General features: G+C 39.0%; 1 long non-coding RNA gene across 1 annotated transcript; it reads left to right on the forward strand.

The window, feature by feature from the left end:
- Positions 1-1,308: 1,308 nt before the first annotated feature.
- LOC307196349 lies at positions 1,309-15,456 on the forward strand. The gene is made up of 3 exons (XR_013831114.1): positions 1,309-1,812; positions 13,348-13,407; positions 15,429-15,456. It is a non-coding gene; the product is annotated as an uncharacterized lncRNA (long non-coding RNA).
- The last annotated feature ends 4,982 nt before the right edge of the window (positions 15,457-20,438 follow it).

Here is a 20,438-nt window from a genome sequence, read left to right on the forward strand (position 1 = left end):
CAGGCCGGGATGACTTCCACAGCATCAACAAACCTGCAGCGTGAGGGCAGCTGATCTACTGTGCCGGAAGCATGACCACCTGACCTGGTGGCTGCCACAAGGTCCATCATCTCCTCCTAATCCCTGGGTGTATCTGTACCACATGCTGCTCCCTCTCTGTCACTTACGCAGCATTGCCATGCATCCAATGGGGTCCAAGGAGACACTCTGCTGGGGTTGTTCCTAAATACAGTAGGAATTAGACTGAGAAAAAAATACGGTGCTATAGCTCTGGCAGCAGCGAAGGAACAAAGGAAATGCACATTTGAAAAATGTCTGATTTAAACATCACCACCACGACAATTTGACTTCACTATTTTTTTTTTTTTTTTTGCGGTACGCGGGCCTCTCACTGCCGTGGCCTCTCCCGTTGCGGAGCACAGGCTCCAGACGCGCAGGCTCAGTGGCCATGGCTCACGGGCCCAGCCGCTCTGCAGCATGTGGGATCCTCCCGGACCGGGGCACGAACCCGTGTCCCCTGCACCGGCAGGTGGACTCTCAGCCACGGCGCCACCAGGGAAGCCCTTCTTATAAGCTTTTATCTTTTCTTTCTCTGCCCCCATTCTAGAATTGTTGCTTTTTGTTGATGCTTGATATTTGTCATAAAAAAGTTCTCAAAAAGCACTATAAAGGATTTTGTTTTAATTGTCATTTTTAAACAGGATTTTATCCATCTTATGAATGTAGTTGTCAGCAAACCAGGGCAGAATCAGCATGAGCTTAGATTGATGGGAGAGAAAATATTTTTGTCCTTATTCCATTTAGACATCCAAAGCGTTGGGTTTGAAACCTGGCTCTGATTTTTTTGTTCTGTTTTTAGCATACACTTTCCCTTTCTGAGCTTCATTATCCTCAACTATATAATGGAAACAAACAAGACAAAGTCAAACCACAACAAAAAGAACCTCGTTCACAGGGCTATAGTCCATATTAAATAAGAAAATAATTGTAAAAGTACCAGTTGCAGTGCTTGAAAGATGGTAATGATTCAGCATATATTAGTTAGATCTAGATGTGGCTCATTATGAATTTGCTTAGACAGCAAACAGAATACGTATTAAAATTAGAAAACCTGGTCAGATAACATACTGCATTTTTCATGTAAAGAGAAAGTACATTTAAAATATTTCAATTTCCCTCTTTCCATTTCTATTTAAAAATCAATGAAACTCCATGGTCGTTATCTTTTTACTACATCCACTGGTCCTTCACCATAGTATGCATAGTAGAAATAAATTTAAATAAATTGTGACTTCAGTCACACTCAAGAGTCTTGATGAAGGAATTATTTTAAATATACATGACAAAAACATTCTGAGAAGAACACATATCCTTTTTAGGTGAGCATTCTCATTATGCTTTAAATTATTTTTAAAATATATAGGATGTACAGTTACATAATGTGTTCTGCTATTCTTGAGTTGGCAATATAATGAAGATCTGTATAAAATTTTATTCATCGTATAGCAAAATAATCTTGACTTCTATTAGGGAAGAGGACAACATGATTTCTGAGAGGTTTCAGTTTGACTTCTGACAATTTGAGCTTCTAGTAATAATGAGTGATGGCTGGGTGAAATACTGACTTAATAATTAATAGCAGTATTTGTCAAATAAAAATGTAAGTGCCTAAAATGAATGGGTTGCTTCTAATTTTTGGTCTTTGCCAGATGAGATGTGAAAATGTAAACTTGAACCCCTGATGACATGGAATGACCTGGGTCATTCAACCGAGACAGAGGGAAGGCATGCCACTGGCTGAAATCCAATTAGGTAATTACATTTCTTTTAACATAAAATACTCATGTTATTTCAATTAGATATTACATTTTTCATTTCCCACCACTCTTTTTGCCTTCTCTTTCCATTTTCATTTCAGGTTAGACATGAAAATGAAATAGCTACTGATTTAGTCAGGGAGACTGGAAACATCATTTTAGCTGTAGGAGAGATGATGTTTATGACATTTGGTATGAAACTTACAAATAGTCTCTTCAGTTGAAGTAGTGAGTGATGGTGCAAAAGGTAAGTAAAAATAAGAAGCAGGAACTCTAAGATGATAAGAGCTGGACTTCTAATATTTTTTAAGTCAAAAAATGTTTAAGCTGAAGGAATCCCATGTTATAGGCTAGTCCAGGGGTCAGCAAACCTTTCTGTAAAAGGCCAAGTAGTAAATACTTTAGGCTCGTGGGCCATGTGGTCACGTTCACAACTACTCAGTTATGCCCTCGCAGAAGGAAAGCAGCCATGGGTAACACGTGAACACACAAATGTGGCTGTGTCTCAGTAACATATTTACAAAACCAGGTGGTGGGCCAGATTTGGCCTGCAAGTTATTTGTGGACCCCTCATCTAATCTAATCTCTTTATTTTAGAGAAGAGGAAAATCAGGTTCAGAGATATTAAATGATATACTTAACCACAGTCCATTAAAACTGTGTATCGGAACTCAAGTTGCCGCCAAGTTTCCATGTACCCTAACCTGCTCTTTTTTCTATTGCATCATTGTTACATAAATGAGCCAAAAATGGCCTCTGTGTATTGGCCCCTACATTATTTCTTCCCTGCAGACTGAGACCTTCCAGCTCAAAAGCCTGCCAGCGCTAGACTCAAAGTTTTGCACATGTAATTATTTTTAAAATAGACCAAACAAGCAAATGTTTGGCCATGTCTAGCCTTCCTGCTTTGAATACCCTGTGAAACCTCACCCAACAGCTGTTATCTATTGATAAAATGGGGCCTTGAAGTTATAAGGTCCCTGCTTTTCAGTTCTCTGACCAAAGACTCGCCTTAGGAGACTAAGCAACTTTACCTACAGGTCTAAGCCCCGTCTCAGTTTCCCTTCTCCCCTTGGAGTTGTCTTATTTCCCTCCCCTTCTGAGTAGGAGACCCCTGAGCCATAGCCTCTGGACAGACGTACTCTGTGAGGGACTCCTCCCACATGCAGACCTATCATGGCATTACCAGACAAAGCCGGGTGTGCTACCGCCTATCATGGTCATATCTTTTTTCCGGAGCAGCCCATAAATCACCTGACTCCCTACAATTGTGCTTCATGAAAAGCAAACAAAACAGAAAATAAAAATATTTACGTCATCTTTAGACAGTTTTTTTCATTACCAAACTAAATGCTTTATGAAGGGAAAAGTATTTCTGTCAAGTATGTTTCTCAGAATTTCCTTTGCTATAAAATGGTTAAACCATTAGGATTATGTTCCTATGTGCAATGCCTCTGTTAACAGAATGTACTTCTTCTTTTTCTGTGGAAGATGCTAGAAAATATCAAGGGGGTTGAGAAGTCATAAACTTTTGCAGACAGAAACTTTTTCTTTATAGTCTGTGTTCACTATGCATAGTGGGAAGTGCTTACAAATTTTCTGTGATAGGGTAATAGTAAGAGACTTCAACCACTCCCTATGTATGTGAATATCCTTTCAGAGAAGAGTGCATGATCACAGTATAATTTAAAATATTTATGTGGCACAAATAAAATGGCAAAATCCCTGCCAATATTTATAAATGCCTATTTGAAAAGCCAAAGGATGAGTTTCAAACATTCTCTCTTAATTACCTTTTCTGAAGACAGGCTACTTTAAAAATGTGTTATGATACTAGTTGAGTAGTAGTATGGTAGATAAAGATTGTAGTTCAGAAAACATTCATGGTCCATGACCACCATCTACGTGGGAAGACTATACTTCCCATCATGTTGACTCAGGGCTTGGCCATGTGACTTACTTTGGCTAGCAGGGTGTTAGCACACAGGATGTGAACAGAGGCTTGAAACGTTTGCACAGTTGAGCCACATATGAGGAAACACAGAAGGCTGGAAAACACTGACTCGTATAGTGGTGAAACACTTGGTAAAAGTGTTGCCTAAAATATCCTGAGAACAGGAAATTTACCTAATAAATTGGTGAAACTGGATGATAAGATTTTGAAAGAGAATGCTGAGTGTGAAGTATGAGCTGGCTCCTGCTGTTGCAGTTGATACAGGGATGCAAGACGATGATGAGCTTAGAACAAGACTGGCTGGTTTACAAGATAATTTAAAAGGAAATTAAAGATAAATTTCATAGTTGGAGTTTTTCTCCAAATCAAAGGTGAGCCATTTAAATGCAGCTGCAGGGAAAAGTTCAAACACAGCATGCAACCAATAAGAAATGAGCTCCAGGTAAAGACCAAAGAGTGAGGCTTCAGTCCCATTTTGTCATTTGTTAACACTTGAAAATATTTAGATGGTATCTAGTAGACCTTTCTTCTGGACCTAAATGGCTCTAAAAAGATTAAATGCCTTGTTACAATGACACTTGCATTCCAAATTACCTGAAATTAGATAGAGAGAGAGTTCTATCTCAGAAAGGATCGTGACTGTGGCTTTTGCCAAAGGAATTGATCCGTCTTTGAAAAAAGATGTGCACTAGCAAAAACAATGCCAACTAGGTCTAAAATATTAAAATATTTGAGATGCAAAAATATATCTGGTCTCCACCTATGTAAAGGAAAGGACCAAGTTGGAAAATCTTGGCTACCAAGAAGGGCACACTCTCAAATTCTAACTCTGCAGATATGGCCAAGGAGGGTAACTGAAAAGGAAGTACATCCCTAAGGTGGAGTCAAGAGCTGGCAAGAGTGATGGACTTGGGTACCACTCTGCGGGAACAAAGCTGGGCCTAGTCAAGACCTATCCTGGAGTAGGACGACCTGACAACATCTACCCAGGAGAATTTCAGAACTCATATGGTCCTCTGACTGCTACATGCCTTCCACTTTTCCCCTTCTGTTTTAAAATGAAGGGTTAAAGAAGAAATAACTGGAATTAACAAAATATGTAGACCTGAATATAAACAAAAGTACATGTCAAAATCTCTGGGATGCAGATGCAGCTACAGAAGTTAGTGGTGAAATCATACCCTTAAATACATTTAATAAAATCAGATAAGAATGAAAATAAATAATCTAAGTATTCATCATACAAAGCTATCCTTAGAACAAAAGGCTTCTTTTAACTTGACTTCTCTGTGATATCAATTAATGTTGTATTTCCTTCCTTTGTATTCTTGTGCTAAATTCCATTGTAGAATTAACCACATTCATTTATCAGTTTTCCTCTTGATGAAAACTTGTGTTGATTCTAATTTTTAGCTATTGTGAATAAAGCTGCTATGAAAATTCAGGTACAATTCTTTTTGTGGATATATGTTTTTATTTCTCACATATTCATACTTAGAAATGACATTACTAGGTCAAATGTTAGGTGTAGTTTTAACTTTAATGAGAATCTGTGAACTCTTTTGCCCAAAGTACCATTTTATATTCCAGCAGGTATAAGTATTTGAAAGGAAAGATAAGCCCATCACCTTCTTGTTTGGTTACCAAGAAAGTAATCAGAAGTGTATTTAAAACCAGTAATAGTTTACAGTTTTAAGTTTAACATCTTAAAAAGCAGCTTGTCTGTATACCAGCATTTATCAATTATTAAAAAATAAAATGTTCATTGCAGCTCTATTTACAATAGCCCGGAGATGGAAACAACCTAAGTGTCCATCATTGGATGAATGGATAAAGAAGATGTGGCACATATATACAATGGAATATTACTCAGCCATAAAAAGAAACGAAATTGAGCTATTTGTAATGAGGTGGATAGACCTAGAGTCTGTCATACAGAGTGAAGTAAGTCAGAAAGAGAAAGACAAATACCGTATGCTAACACATAAATATGGAATTTAAGGAAAAAAAATGTCATGAAGAACCTAGGGGTAAGACAGGAATAAAGACACAGACCTACTAGAGAATGGACTTGAGGATATGGGGAGGGGGAAGGATAAGCTGTGACAAAGCGAGAGAGAGGCATGGACATATATACACTACCAAACATAAGGTAGATAGCTAGTGGGAAGCAGCCACATAGCACCGGGAGATCAGCTCCGTGCTTTGTGACCGCCTGGAGGGTTGGGATAGGGAGGGTGGGAGTGAGGGAGACGCAAGAGGGAAGAGATATGGGAACATATGTATATGTATAACTGATTCACTTTGTTATAAAGCAGAAACTAACACACCATTGTAAAGCAATTATACTCCAATAAAGATGTAAAAAATAAATAAATAAAATAAAAAATAATGAAAGAATGCATCCCATTACAAAAAAAAGGAAAACCTTATATTAAAATATAACTAAGAAAACATTAAACAAGAAATATACACATACCATATAAATGAAATCATGAAACATTAGTGAAGAACATAAAAGAAGATACAATTAATGCTAAAATACGCTATAATCCTATTTAGTGAAAATATCAGTTTTCCTCCATTAAATTTATAAACATAATGAAATCACAATCAAAAGTGCAACAGATACATAATAGAAAATTACAAACTCATGTTAAAATTTATATGGAAGATTATAAATTGTGTTGAATTTTATGTGATGTGTGTATGTGAAAGAACAGTGAAGATATTTTAGAAAGAAAAGTAGAAATCAATGTAGAATTTACTCAGATATTTGAATGTACTTAACAGGATGGCATTGATGCAAGAACCCACAAGTTTATAAATAAAATTATTAAAAGAATTGCATTGGTTACCCACTTATAAACAAATACAGTTAGAATTTACCTTAAAGCATCTACTAGGAAAACCTCCAGAGTGATTTCAGAGGGAGGGATGGAGAGAGAGAAAGATCTGAAATTTAGTCATTTGAGGGTCCCTTCATTTTATTCAATAATGAAGCATTAGAGTATAAGGAAATCAGAGATCATCTAGTCCAGCTTTTTTTTTTCAAATTATATTTTGTAAAATAATATTACCCTGAAGTGTTGGATTGGGAGGAATAGATAGCCTAGAGAAGGATAAGGGATACTAATGAATCTTGGGAAAGAGAAAGGGAAACTGAGTCAGTGAGACAATTTGGGGTTGCATGTAAGATTTCATTTTGAAAAGGTTCCATATCAAAAACAGGTAGGTAGCTAGGTATGCAGATGCTTTATGATAGACAGATAGATAGATAGGCAGACAGATTTCCTCCAAGCTAGGTCCATCTCATTTTACTTTTTCCTGTGCTATTTTAGATTGGGAATGCTATCTTGGATTTAAGTGGAACTGTAGCTGCTATAAAATAGTGTTGTTATGGTATGCCTAGATATTAGAAATGCATGGATGTTTCTAAGTGAATTGGTATATCATCTGCAAAAGAAAACCATAAAGAATTAATGCAATTATACCCTTATCTGCAGGGAAATATGGAAATCAATGAAATATGATACAATATCCATATATCTTTAGTAATAATTTAACATGAACACAAAATTAATGCATTTGAAATTATTACAGATATGATGCCAGCACCGCTCCTGTGGTAATAATAACAAATCTGTCAACACACAATGATTAGTTTGCGTGATCATTTAGGAGTTTTATGTAACTTTAGTAGTTTAAAATGAATTCCATATTTTATGAAACAAAGTTTTACCCACTTGCATTGTCATGCATTTGTCTCTAAAGAACACTCACCACTATTACATTCACTATGAAAATGCACTCTAATTGCCTCAGGAGTCCTATAATGTACCTGAGATCCGTAAGTGTGCCAACCAAAAATCTGGGACTGAATCGCTGCTTGAGAATTTATTAGCAATGTGCCTTTGCACGAGTCACTTTTTCCTCTGAACATATTTGCTCCCTTGTAAAGGTATTGTGACAATCAAATGAGGGACTAAATAAATGTACTATGTAAATCAAAAAGTACTCCACAGATTGCGATTGTTGGTATTGTTACAACAACTGGGACAATTAGAAGATTTATAGGAATAATTTTTTAAAGCTTTAATTTTTATATTTTCTCACAAGTTTTATATTTAATAGTGTGATTTTTTTTTTTTTTTTTTTTTTTTGCGGTACGCGGGCCTCTCACTGTTGTGGCCTCTCCCGTTGCGGAGCACAGGCTCCGGACGCGCAGGCTGAGCGGCCATGGCTCACGGGCCCAGCCGCTCCACGGCATGTGGGATCTTCCCGGACCGGGGCACGAACCGGTGTCTCCTGCATCGGCAGGCGGACTCTCAACCACTGCGCCACCAGGGAAGCCCTAATAGTGTGATTATTAATTATACTTTATGATATTTATGCCTTGGCACAAAAGTTAAAAGTCACTCGCTCATAAGGCATAACTTCTATGAGCTTGTCATGTACTTTATTCCTTTTAAAATAAAGAACACTCTATTGAGGTATGATTTTATTTTTTAGTAAAAGGTGAAAGATCTATTTGATATGAAGAGAAACCAAAATATTATTGAGGTATGGTTGACATACAAAAGTCTGTATATATTATTGTATACAACTTGACGAGCCTGGGGATAAGTATACACCCATGAAACCATCACCATAGTCAATGCCATAAACATATCCATCACTAGACTGTTCTTAATGGCACCTTATTAGTTTGCTCTTGACCTCTAACCCAGAAAAGTATTCTGACAGCTGTCCTAGAGCACAGTCCCAACTGAAAATAATATTTTGAAATACAACCTTGAGTAGCTGGTGTGATAGGGAAAATTAATGATGCCAGGATGTGATATTGAAAATATTATGACAGTATGATAACTGCATCTTCAGACATTGCCCATGAAAGGAAATGGGAAATAAGGGGCTAAGTGTGAAAGAAAATTACCAGGATAGAAGGCATTTATGATTTCCATTAAGGTGTATGTGTGTAATGGAAAACATTTTACCAAAGGAGATTCTTTTTCTTTCATACAAGGTAGTAATAATAGTTTGTCCAGCATGGAGAGACAAGAGAATTACATTTGGAGTTAGAGGAACCGTGTAATAATACCGGAGTGACCATCTTGGTCATACCACTAGAGTTCTCTGTTCATCAACTTTCCCATCTTAAAATGTGAACTCTGAGTAGAAGGCTATCTAAGACTTTCACATTCTAAAAGATGGTGGTAGGGATGGAGTGAAAAACAAAGCAATAATATATGCAGGAATTCTACCTGTCTATAAGAAGTACCCTGTAAAATTACTTGCAGATTTTGACTGGCTGTAAATGTAGGCTACCTATGATTTTTAAACTTTGTGTGTATCAGCATCACTTGGAAAGCTTTTAAAATATGTATGTAAATTGCTGGATCCTACCACTCAGAATTTCTGATCTAATAGATTTTCTTTTTTCTTCATTGGATGGTGAACCCCCCAGAAACATCCAGTCATATCCCCAGTACTCAGACTAATTTAGGCTCAGCAAAGGTATAAGAATAAGCAGAATAAGTAAATAATGAATTCTAAGTTTTGTGGGGAGACACTATGCAAAATATGAGGGGAGAAATATATATATGGTGAATAAAATGAATCTCTAACATGCATTGACTTCAAGCGTTACAGAGAATGGACTAAGGGAGAGACAGGGTATAGACTATTGCCTTAACATAAAATTGGAAGGATTTAGGTCCCTAAGCCATGAAATTCAGAAAATGACAAGTTTGATATTAAAACATGCAAGTACAATGCAAATAGCATGATGAGTTGATGCTAGAAAGGAAAGCAAGTTAAGTTAATGTGTCTTTCTAGGCACATTATCCTATGTGCTTAATGTTTTCAATTTTTAATTTTTTAAAAAAAATTTTGGATTATGAAATACTTTTTTTTTTCTGTTAAATATTAACCAAGAAATTTAGCACACAAATTAGATTTTTAAAAGAGTAGCGACGCTGAAGAAAGTCTTAGGTCTCCTTAGCTCTACAGGTCTGAGGAGGCAGCCCAGCCCCCAAGACATTTTCAGGAAATAAACACAGGGCTCTACAAAATGCAGCTGAAACAATCAGATTTAGGGGACAAGGCACACTGATGGCACAGACTATCAACTACTTGGTTATCCATCACAAGCCAGAAGCAGCTGGGACTGTGAACGTGAGAGAGGCTTAAGTCTTGCCATCTAAGAACTTAGATCATAGGAATCTGGGGACACTGACTTTCCAGAGCTGGAAATCATCTCCAGTTTCATCACTTAATAGTCACACATCTATCAGTTATCACATGTACAGGACGCATAGTGCATACGAAAAACTGGAGCTTATTTCAACAAGCAGTAATTCTCCCTAGTGTCCAGTGAAGCTTTTTTAGTGTAGAGTGAAGACAAAAGTGACTTTTGGGTAGTATATACCTGCTTCATGATAAGCTTTCTCTGTGTGCTACTGAAGAGAGAGAAAATAAAGGGTGCATTCGTGGCCACATACAGTAGGCCAAACCAAAGTTAAGTCACCAAGCACATGTTGTTATTCTCAAGCAGATGTAAAGGCCTTTATGAAATCCAACCCATACTAAAAGCTAATGCAAAAGCAGGTATTATCAATACTGCTTCTATCAGCTAGGAATGTACTTGGCCTCAAGTAAAAGAAAACCTGTACTAAGTTTCACAAAAGTCTATTTAACTGATGTACCAAGAAGTACCAGGAATGGCTCCTATAGCAGCTTAACAACACCTGCAGAAAGAAGCTCCTTCTATCTTTCTTTTTCACAATGCTTACTAATAGCCACTTCACTATCATGAATTGAGAGCCTCTTTCAGACAGAAGGAATGAGGAGAAGAGGTGGCACTGGCTGACCAGCCTTGAAGTTTCATTGTGTCAAGGAAGGATGGAAAATTGGTACTTTAGCGTCAGAGTGACTGAAATAGTTAGAAGGGGTTTGGAAATGGAGCTTAGGTCATCCAGTTTAGCTTACTACTTGTTCTAATATAAAGTACTAAATGGAAGTACTAAAGGGGTCCAATGGAAACAATACATAATTTAAAACCTCTTATATCCTAATGTATCCCTATATGATCTACATATCTAAAATGTTTTGATGCTCTTACTTTTTTTATCTTGCCAAAAGATGTCAAATATTTTCACATGACTATGTCACAATGTTCACATACCTCCCCCAGTTTCAGAGGTTAAAAGGTCAAAATGATGCACATTTTTATATCTTCTAATATTGTCCACTTCTATACCATTAGTTGGTAATATTTTCAAGTATAAAGACACCACTTTTTTTTTTTTTTTTTTTTGCGGTACGCGGGCCTCTCACTGTTGTGGTCTCTCCCGCTGCGGAGCACAGGCTCCGGACGCGCAGGCTCAGCGGCCATGGCTCACGGGCCCAGCCGCTCCGCGGCATGTGGGATCTTCCCGGACCGGGGCACGAACCCGCGTCCCCTGCATCAGCAGGCGGACTCTCAACCACTGCACCACCAGGGAAGCCCCAAAACACCACTTTTTAAATAACATTTTATGAACACAAAAATAGTCAGTTTAGTATTTTTGAACAGCATGGAAAAGCACAAAAATGGCTGTAATCCCAGGGTTCACATTTAGGGTGTAATATTCCAATGCTATAATTTGATGGATTTTCAATCACATGTTTAAAATAATTTTGTAAGAATAATGTATTGGATTTAATGAAAAATAAAATATTTGTTTTATTTTGTTTTTAGCCTGTACTTTTGGATATTGATGTTGCAAACATATTAAATCAAAATTTACTTTGAATGCATGTAGGATGGCATAAGACTAACTGAACAGACAGGTAGTATTCATATGACTTCTCACAGAATAATGTACTATAGAAAGGTATACATTAAAATGTTAAAGCTTAAGTTGTTAATATACATGTAATGGAGTCCCTGAAGAAGAGAAGGGGAGGGGGCAGTAGACAAATATTTGAAGAAACAATGGTCACAATTTTTCAATTTGTTGAAAAAATGGAAACCCACAGATGCAGGAAACTTAACAAGCTCCAAGATAAGAAATATGAAAAGAACTATTCCAAGGCACATCACAAGCTGCTTAAAACCTGTGGAGAAAGGGAAAACCTTAAAGCCAACCCAAAAAAACCTAAAAAACAAAAGGACTTGCTATGTAATGTAAAAAGAACAGATATAAGCATGATTGTAGATTTCTCATGGGAAAAGATGCAAGTTGAGACTACAATAACAACAATACGTGGTACAGCAAAGTCATTTTCTTCATTTTGGTGATGGTTTCACGTATATATGAATTGTATCAAATTTTACACTTTATATATGTTCAGTGTGTATGTCCATTATACCTCCACAAAATATTTTTTAAATAAAATAAAAAGCCTATGAAGCAGTAAAAAATGCTAAGTCCTGCCATCATGATTTTGTCTATCCTCTTTTTACATTGAATTTAGCATACGATGAAAATGTGCAGGAAAATATGATAAAATTTTTATGCCAGCTGGTTTTCCATTCACTACTAAATGCGCTAGGCTATAAAGACTGCAGGATGTTTTTCCTGTGGCAAAGTCTTGCCAATTTAAACTAGAAGCTATCGAAGCTAAAAGGCACCTTTGCCCATTTCCAAAATAAGTGTGAAGATTTTACTTAAGAAAGTTTTGACTTGAAAATTTGGATTTCCCATCAAAGACTTGTCATGAAAAATCCTGCAAATTTGCTTATCACCTGGTGAAGAGGACTAAGAAAATCATTATCATGGAACGTTGGTGAGGTCAGGTATCATTAAAATTGTTAAGCTTGGAGTAGAACCCGGCTTGGAGTAGAAGAAAGCTCAAGCTCAAGCAACATCATCTCAGATATCATCTGCTCTGGAATCACTGATCGCTGAGGTTTCTTTTATGACATTTATCTGCAGCATGAAATGGGGTGCAAATTATTTTAGGACAACCACTTTTTGATTTTCATCTACTCCAGGCAAACTGACACCATTGAAGAAGTCATCCAATTTTGTTAGACCCCTTCGTATATTACAAAGAATATTATCATACAAAAATGTCAAGAAATAAAAATCTTGGGCTTCCCTGGTGGCGCAGTGGTTGAGAGTCCGCCTGCCGATGCAGGAGACGCGGGTTTGTGCCCCGGTCCGGGAAGATCCCACATGCCGCGGAGCGGCTGGGCCCGTGAGCCATGGTCGCTGAGCCTGCGCGTCCGGAGCCTGTGCTCCGCAACAGGAGAGGCCACAACAGTGAGAGGCCCGCGTATTGCAAATAAATAAATAAATAAATAAATAAATCTTGTTACTCTTGCTCTATGGAGCATCTATAATTTTTGATAACATACGTTATTTTCCTGATTTGGTCATGAAGAATATCCATAAGTCATTGCTTCTACATTGGCCTGTGTTATCCTCAAATACTATCAGGCTGAAATTCAGCTAGTGTTACTGTTTCTTAGGTTTTACTGTCAAACACGCAAAGCAGCAGGGTAAGGGTTATACTGGAGTTTAAGAATAAAAAATGAGGAGTTGCTGTACTGTGTGGGTGATCATGTGACTTCATTTGTTCTTGGAGATGTGCCTGCAGGTTGATGATCAAGGCAGCCTGAACAGAGTAAGGAAGCCATGTGATTAGGTAAGTGAGTACTCGTGGCTTCTGCTTTTTATGTTTCCTTACAGAAAAACCCATCAATACTCAAAAGTCCCCTCCATTGCCATATACGTAAATTGTGGCATCATGAACATATATTGCAACATTCAATTTTTCTTAATGCATCATCAAGCCAACCTGAGTGTTAGTGTATTAAGCCAGACAGTAGTCTATCAGAATCCACTTCTGGTCAGCAACATGGTGACAATCCCCAATTTCCAAACAACTTCTCACTAATCTCATCTCAATAATTGTTACTCCTTTACGCTTGTGACAGTAAATTTTCCAAACAAAGCACATATGAACAGGCGATATTAATTACAACTCCATCTGTTCTAACCCTCTCCACTCTCCTAGCCACTGTAGAGTCACCAAATAATAAAGTTCCAATGTGACCCTTGAGTTTGTAGGAGTCAGTGTATATGTTTTATCTTGTGTTGCCCAGGACTTAAAGTTGCAGATGTTCATTCTGACACTGGTGAAGATCTCTTCAAGTTTTAGTGGTCAGCTTTCACGCAATGGCAATGACTTTCAAGAAGGCATACTTACGGTTTCCCAGGTCATTAGCCAAGGTTTAGGATTATGAGGTTATGCAATTAAAAAGCCTATCACCAGGAGGAACAGACTCAGGGTTGGGAGGTCCAGGAACCGCTTCTTCCTCACTTCAACATACTCTGACTTGATTTTTGTGGATATGAAGCAATATAGCAATTCTCCCAAATTCTAAGACTAGAGGGTTATTGAAGGCTGAGTGACTCTGTCCTCTATTGTGCTTCTATCCAGTTTCATTGCCACTGTGAGTGCTACATCTTTATTTTATTAACGGTAATCTTTACATATCACTCACCTTCCTTATTTAGCTATTAAATTGGGAGTTGTATTTCAAAACCCCCATGCCCCTTCCCAGGACGTAATATTGGCATGTCTTAAACAGCTTGAATGATAAGAGGAATCCAGGGGCATCTCATGAGTCTGTTCCACTAACCTAGCACATTTCTTCGTGCTGAGTAAGTGACCCAGCACAACCCACTCCTACCTTTCTGTTATTTTATACCAAGCAAAGCATTTTTGCCTGGCATGCAACTGTTAGTGCCTAACTTCTCAAGTTCCCAAAGCACCAGAACATCTGTTCCCAAACTTAGCCCACTTTTCTAACATTTTGGCAAATGTTCTCCCTACCTGAATGGAGGTGTCATCACTATTCCTACAGTATTTTAGGTGGAGATGTTATGAAGGTTAACCTTCAACTTCTTTGCAAATTAGCCAGTAGCATCCTTGGCCTCCAGAGGGTGGTACTTTAGGCTGTTTGGGTTTCTGGGTTCCATATCTGAACCTCTAGGCTTGGTGCAGAAATTCTGGATTATGACATTAGTAAAACATATTCTGCTAGTTTATACCAGCTGTAAAGCAGCTATTAGGTGCCAACCTTGGCATGCAGTACTTTTAGTTTATGTGTATAGTTTCCATGCTTAAGTCAAAGACCCAAACTTTGGCATCATTTTATGAAAATGGAAATGGCGAGGGATCTTCCCTCCTATGGCAATTATTAATTATTTATAATATCACATAATACTTTCTGAGACATATTTTCAGAGCCAGAACAGGATAGCACTCAGTAGTAGTCTGACTGGCTTGACAGGTATCTTTCCTAGTGATTAGAAGAAAACATTGTACACTGGTGAAGCACATTAAGACTAGCAATAAAATTTTGAGAGTTTTCTCTTTATTAAAATTGGGGCAAATCAAACTGGGCGTGGAATAATAAGCAAAATAAAGTTCTCATCTATGAGCACCTTGGGAGAGAGTACCTGCCAGTGAAGTAGCCCAAGAACAGACTTCATACTCAGGATTCATTTCAAATATAAACTAGAATTTAAGGACACAAGGTGATGCCAGTCTACATCAAGTACAGGGGCTCAACCTCCTGTAGAGTTTTAGATGTCTGTCTACTTGCTAGATGCTTCTCACGAGCCTTTAAATATGTCCATATTGTTCCCATTAAAAAGAAAAGCAAGGGCTTCCCTGGTGGCGCAGTGGTTGAGAGTCCGCCTGCCGATGCAGGGGACACGGGTTCGTGCCCCCGTCCGGGAGGATCCCACATGCCGCGGAGCAGCTGGGCCCGTGAGCCATGGCTGCTGAGCCTGCGCGTCCGGAGCCTGTGCTCCGCAACGGGAGAGGCCACAACAATGAGAGGCCCGCGTACCACCAAAAAAAAAAAAAAAAAGGATTGGAAGTCATCATGCTACAATATCTTCTTAATTCACAATAGAAATGATAAAGTATTTTGCAAGTAATATTTTGCTGATATTTAAAGTTTTAATACTAAAAATTGATGAGCTTTTTAAATAAATTGCAACTGATTTTATATAATCCCTAGAGTAACATGACTCTTCTTCACTTGCAGCCCTGTTCCCCAACTAAACTTCCTCAATAAATAGCTTAGTCTCCCTGTTGCAATGTTGGAAAACTGTGTGCTCTGTTTTCTTAACTGAGAGAGAAAAAATGGTCATCCAGTGTCTACTTTAATGCTTCTGATAAATGGCTCTACTGACTTTTAAAAAGATGAAAAGCTATCCAAGTATTTAAGACGTAGGAAGAGTCAAGACCCTCAAGAATTAAAAGTAAGTAAGGATGCAAGGTTTTCATTAGAAGAATTTTTCCTGAGTTTGCTGGTCATTGGAACATTAATTATGAGCAATTTTGGCATAAGTCTTTGCTAATGCAACACTGAAGCAGCTCATTCTACTAACGGCTAGCTCTAATTCATGACAAGGTCTTTCTTATAATAAACAGAACTGTGGCTTGCCAACTGATCAACATTTGTCTTCTGAATGAGGCCTTTTCTTTTACCATATTAGGACCTTTTAAATAATTGAAAGCGGCTGCCATTTACCCGCCTCCACCCCCATTTCTGTCTTTTCTTTCTAGGGTCTGTGTGTTGCAGGGATGGAGAAAGAGGAACATTTCTTCACCCATGAGGTTACATAAGAGTAATTTTATTTCTTTTTTCAGCAGTGATGAGTATGAGAAACACGATGTCAGGTTCTCTCTCTATTCACTCCATCCACCCACACCCTTTTCTCTCTTCCACCTGGAGAAAGTGATTAATACAGGCAAAGGCCTAATATGCATCCCTCTCTAATGGTCAGAGTTAATATTCCATGTCTGTCTTGGCCCCTCAGCAGTTTCTCTCTCAGATGACAAGAATGCCTATAAGTGGCAGATGTTCTCCTCAATTCTGTCTACGTGGTAAGCTCACCACTAAAGACCTCCCCAGTCCTCCTAACTGCTTGGCCTGAAACTGGATGGTCAAGGGAGTTCAACTCATAAATAAGAGTGTGGAAAGCCTCTCTTCACCGTTAGGTCCAAGACAGATTTTCACATTCAGTGTGAACAGTAAGCTGTGTGCTTTGGATGACAAAGCTGATATTGGATGTATTCCATCCTTCATCCAAATCCTTGAGTTTCATCTCAGTTGGCTCAGAACCTAGAGTGAGTCTGAGTATTATTCATATCTGGCAACTCTCCCCTAATAATCCCTAGTTCTTTCAATATTCTTTCTTACATGTTGCCCTTATGCTCCAACATATGCTTATCCTGTTCTGAATAGTCTCTAATTTGTGTAGGCAACTTGTGTAGGCAAATTTAATGGTGTGGCGTCAGAGCATCATAATATACTTGGGAAAAAATCCTTTGCATTGAATTCAGTTAGACCTTGCTTAACACCCTGGATCCACTGGTTACCAGATGTGAGCACTTGGGCAGATTATCTAATGGCCCTGAGTCTTAGGTTCTCCATCTTGAATGGGCAGAATATCAACCTCACAGAATTGTTATGAAGCTGGAGCTAATTAAGATAGCATTTATCAATCATTTAGCACAGTGCCTGATATACATCAAGTCCATGAGGAATGTAGTTTTCCTTTTAGTGTTCTCATGCAAAACTGAACCTACTTCAATGTCATACCTGGGACATACTGAAGACACTTCAAAATTTAATACTTGCTCCAGAGATTAGACATATTTTGAGAGAATTTTGTGGGACTTATTTATTTCTATATTAATAAATGAAAGACCATCTTTTTTAAAGGAAGTTATACCTCCTCAAAACGTGTTCATTGTATAAAAATCAGACAAACTTAACCTCTTTTCTGAGCCTCATTTAAATGCTGTCTTCTCTGTGAAGGTTTCATGATGTCTCTTCAACCTTAACAGAATCAAATTGATGCATTTGATTTAGACATCTATCACTGATTGCATTCTATATTTTATTATAATTTACTGTTATCTCATAATCCACATTACACTGTGAACTCCTGTGAAATTAGGCCTGGCACTGTGGTACTAATTCATACCCGCATTCCAATCTAACATTAGAGTTTCTTAGAAGACAAAGAGCAGTGTAAATAAAGGGTTAACATTGGGGCTAGGCGATGCACTGCTGCTTGAAAAGTTTTCCTTGGAAATAGTAGTGGAGACAAATGAAGAATGTTGTTTATGCCTCCTCTGTGATGTGGTACTGCACTGGGTTGGGAGAGATGCGAGTTGGGATGCAAGGCTTCGACAACAGTGGTATATAAAATTGGTGGGTAGAGGGGTATGCCCTCCTATAGGTCAAGGTGACCCTCACATTCTTTGTTCCTCAACTGTGGCAACCATACCTGCCCCATACAGGTAGGGAGACAAAAGTTGCTGCATTTCTGGGTACCACTCAGGCTTCCTAATTAATTGAAGATATTGTACTTCCTATATTTCCTGCTTTGTATCCTTCTAAAAAGCTAATTAACTAGAGTATTAGATTACTGTATTATTAGGTAGTATTGCCTTTTTATATATGTCTCATGAGTCTTACTGCCCATCTGAAACCATAGCCATAGATTTGCTGCTGCAGGGAGTCTGTTGTAGCTTATCTGAATCATGCACAACCAACAGAGCATTTACCAAGTGCTCTTGTTTCAGAATAATAACCCCGGCATTTGTAATTACTGAAAGATCATGGCAAAAGTAGGGCGGGTCACAAAAGTTCAGGATGTATGACAATCACTGAGTAGTCACTCGGACTACTATGTAAGACAGAGGCCAGAAAAATGGGAAGATACAGAGTCTGTGAAACACTGCAGTGAACTGGTGTACCTCCCTGAAATTTTACACAATATTTTTATAAATATGCATATGATTATTTCTGAGAAGATGCTCACATTTTAAAGAGATCTGAAAGATGACCCCGTAAAAGGTTAAGAGCTATTACTTTTACTTTAGAGAGGCTGAACACTCTTTTGAGAGGAATTCAGGCAATTTATGAGGAAAATTACTTCTTTGATGCCTCCAGGTTACCACTTAGCAAATTACTCTTAGATTCTACCAAGTGGCCTTAATTAGCCAAAATTAAAGTTAACTTTTTTTCCTGGGAAATGTTTTGCTCATTTCTGAGGAACTTACTCAAACACTGTTTAAAGACAAATGTTTCCAAAAGTCCAGTACAATAGTCAATATATTATATTATTTTTAACGAAGGTTATCAGAGCTTCCGTTCTTCTTTCTCTAATGCAAGCATAGCACTTATTGGGTTGGAGGAAAAAATGATCAAACAGGAACAAGGTTAATGTAAAACCAAAGTGTTAACTTGGTTGGTGTTGGGGACAAAATAGTTGATTCAGACAAAGCATCCTCCCACCCCCATCCTCACCTAATGACCTTCCAGTTCCTACAACACAGCAACAGAGTTAAGCATTCAGGAAAGACCAACACCACAGTAATAATAAAAATAAATAAACAAACAAATGGAAAGAATTAACTACTCACTCCTAGTGTTGGTGATTATGGTAGCATTGATAACCAATGGGCAGTGTTTCTTTTTAACATAGAGATTTTATACAGTTTCTAATGTGTCAGTTAGGAAAGGCTTTGTCTTCAAGTGAGAAAATAATCAAGCAATAGCAGCCTGGACTAGAGACTTCATTTTTTCTTTTTCTCACTTAACAGATATAGGAGAGGTTACTTCTTGTAGTCAGTTGTTAAGCCAGCAGCAAGGATTTAACACTGGCATTGGCTGGAGGGGGAAGATGGCGGAAGAGTAAGACGCAGAGAGCACCTTCCTCCCCACAGATACACCAGAAATACATCTACACGTGGAACAACTCCTACAGAACACCCACTAAACGCTGGCAGAAGTCCTCAGACCCCCCAAAAGGCAAGAAACTCCCCATGTACCTGGGTAGGGCAAAAGAAAAAAGAATAAACAGAGACAAAAGGATAGGGATGGGACCTGCACCAGTGGGAGGGAGCCGAGAAGGACGAAAGGTTTCCACACACTAGGAAGCCCCTTCACGGGCGGAGACTGCGGGTGGCGGAGGGGGGAAACTTTGGAGCCGTGAAGGAGAACACAGCAACAGGGGTGCGCAGGGCAAAGCGGAGAGATTCCCGCACAGAGAATCGGTGCCGACCGGCACTCACCAGCCCGAGAGGCTTGCCGGCTCACCTGCCAGGGCGGGCGGGGCTGGGAGCGGAGGCTCCGGCTTCCTTCAGATCACAGGGAGAGGACTGGGGTTGGCGGCGTGAACACAGTCTGCAGGGGGTTAGTGCACCACGGCTAGACGGGAGGGAGTCTGGGAAAAAGTATGGACCTGCCGAAGAGGCAAGAGACTTTTTCTTCCCTCTTTGTTTCCTGGTGCGCGAGGAGAGGGGATTAAGAGTGCCGCTTAAAGGAGCTCCAAAGAAGGTCGTGAGCCGCGGCTAAAAGCGCGGACCCCAGAGACGGGCATGAGATGCTAAGGCTGCTGCTGCCGCCACCAAGAAGCCTGTGTGCGAGCACAGGTCACTATCCACAGCCCCCTTGCGGGGAGCCTGTGCAGCCCGCCACTGCCAGGGTCCCGGGATCCAGGGACAACTTCCCCGGGAGAACACACGGCGCACCTCAGGCTCGTGCAATGTCACGTTGGCCTCGGACACAGCAGGCACGCACCGCACTCCGTACCCCTCTCTCCCCCCTTCCTGAGTGAGCCAGAGCCCCCGAAACA

Source organism: Stenella coeruleoalba (assembly GCF_951394435.1).
Source record: "Stenella coeruleoalba genome assembly, chromosome: 13".
Lineage (NCBI taxonomy): Eukaryota > Metazoa > Chordata > Mammalia > Artiodactyla > Delphinidae > Stenella > Stenella coeruleoalba.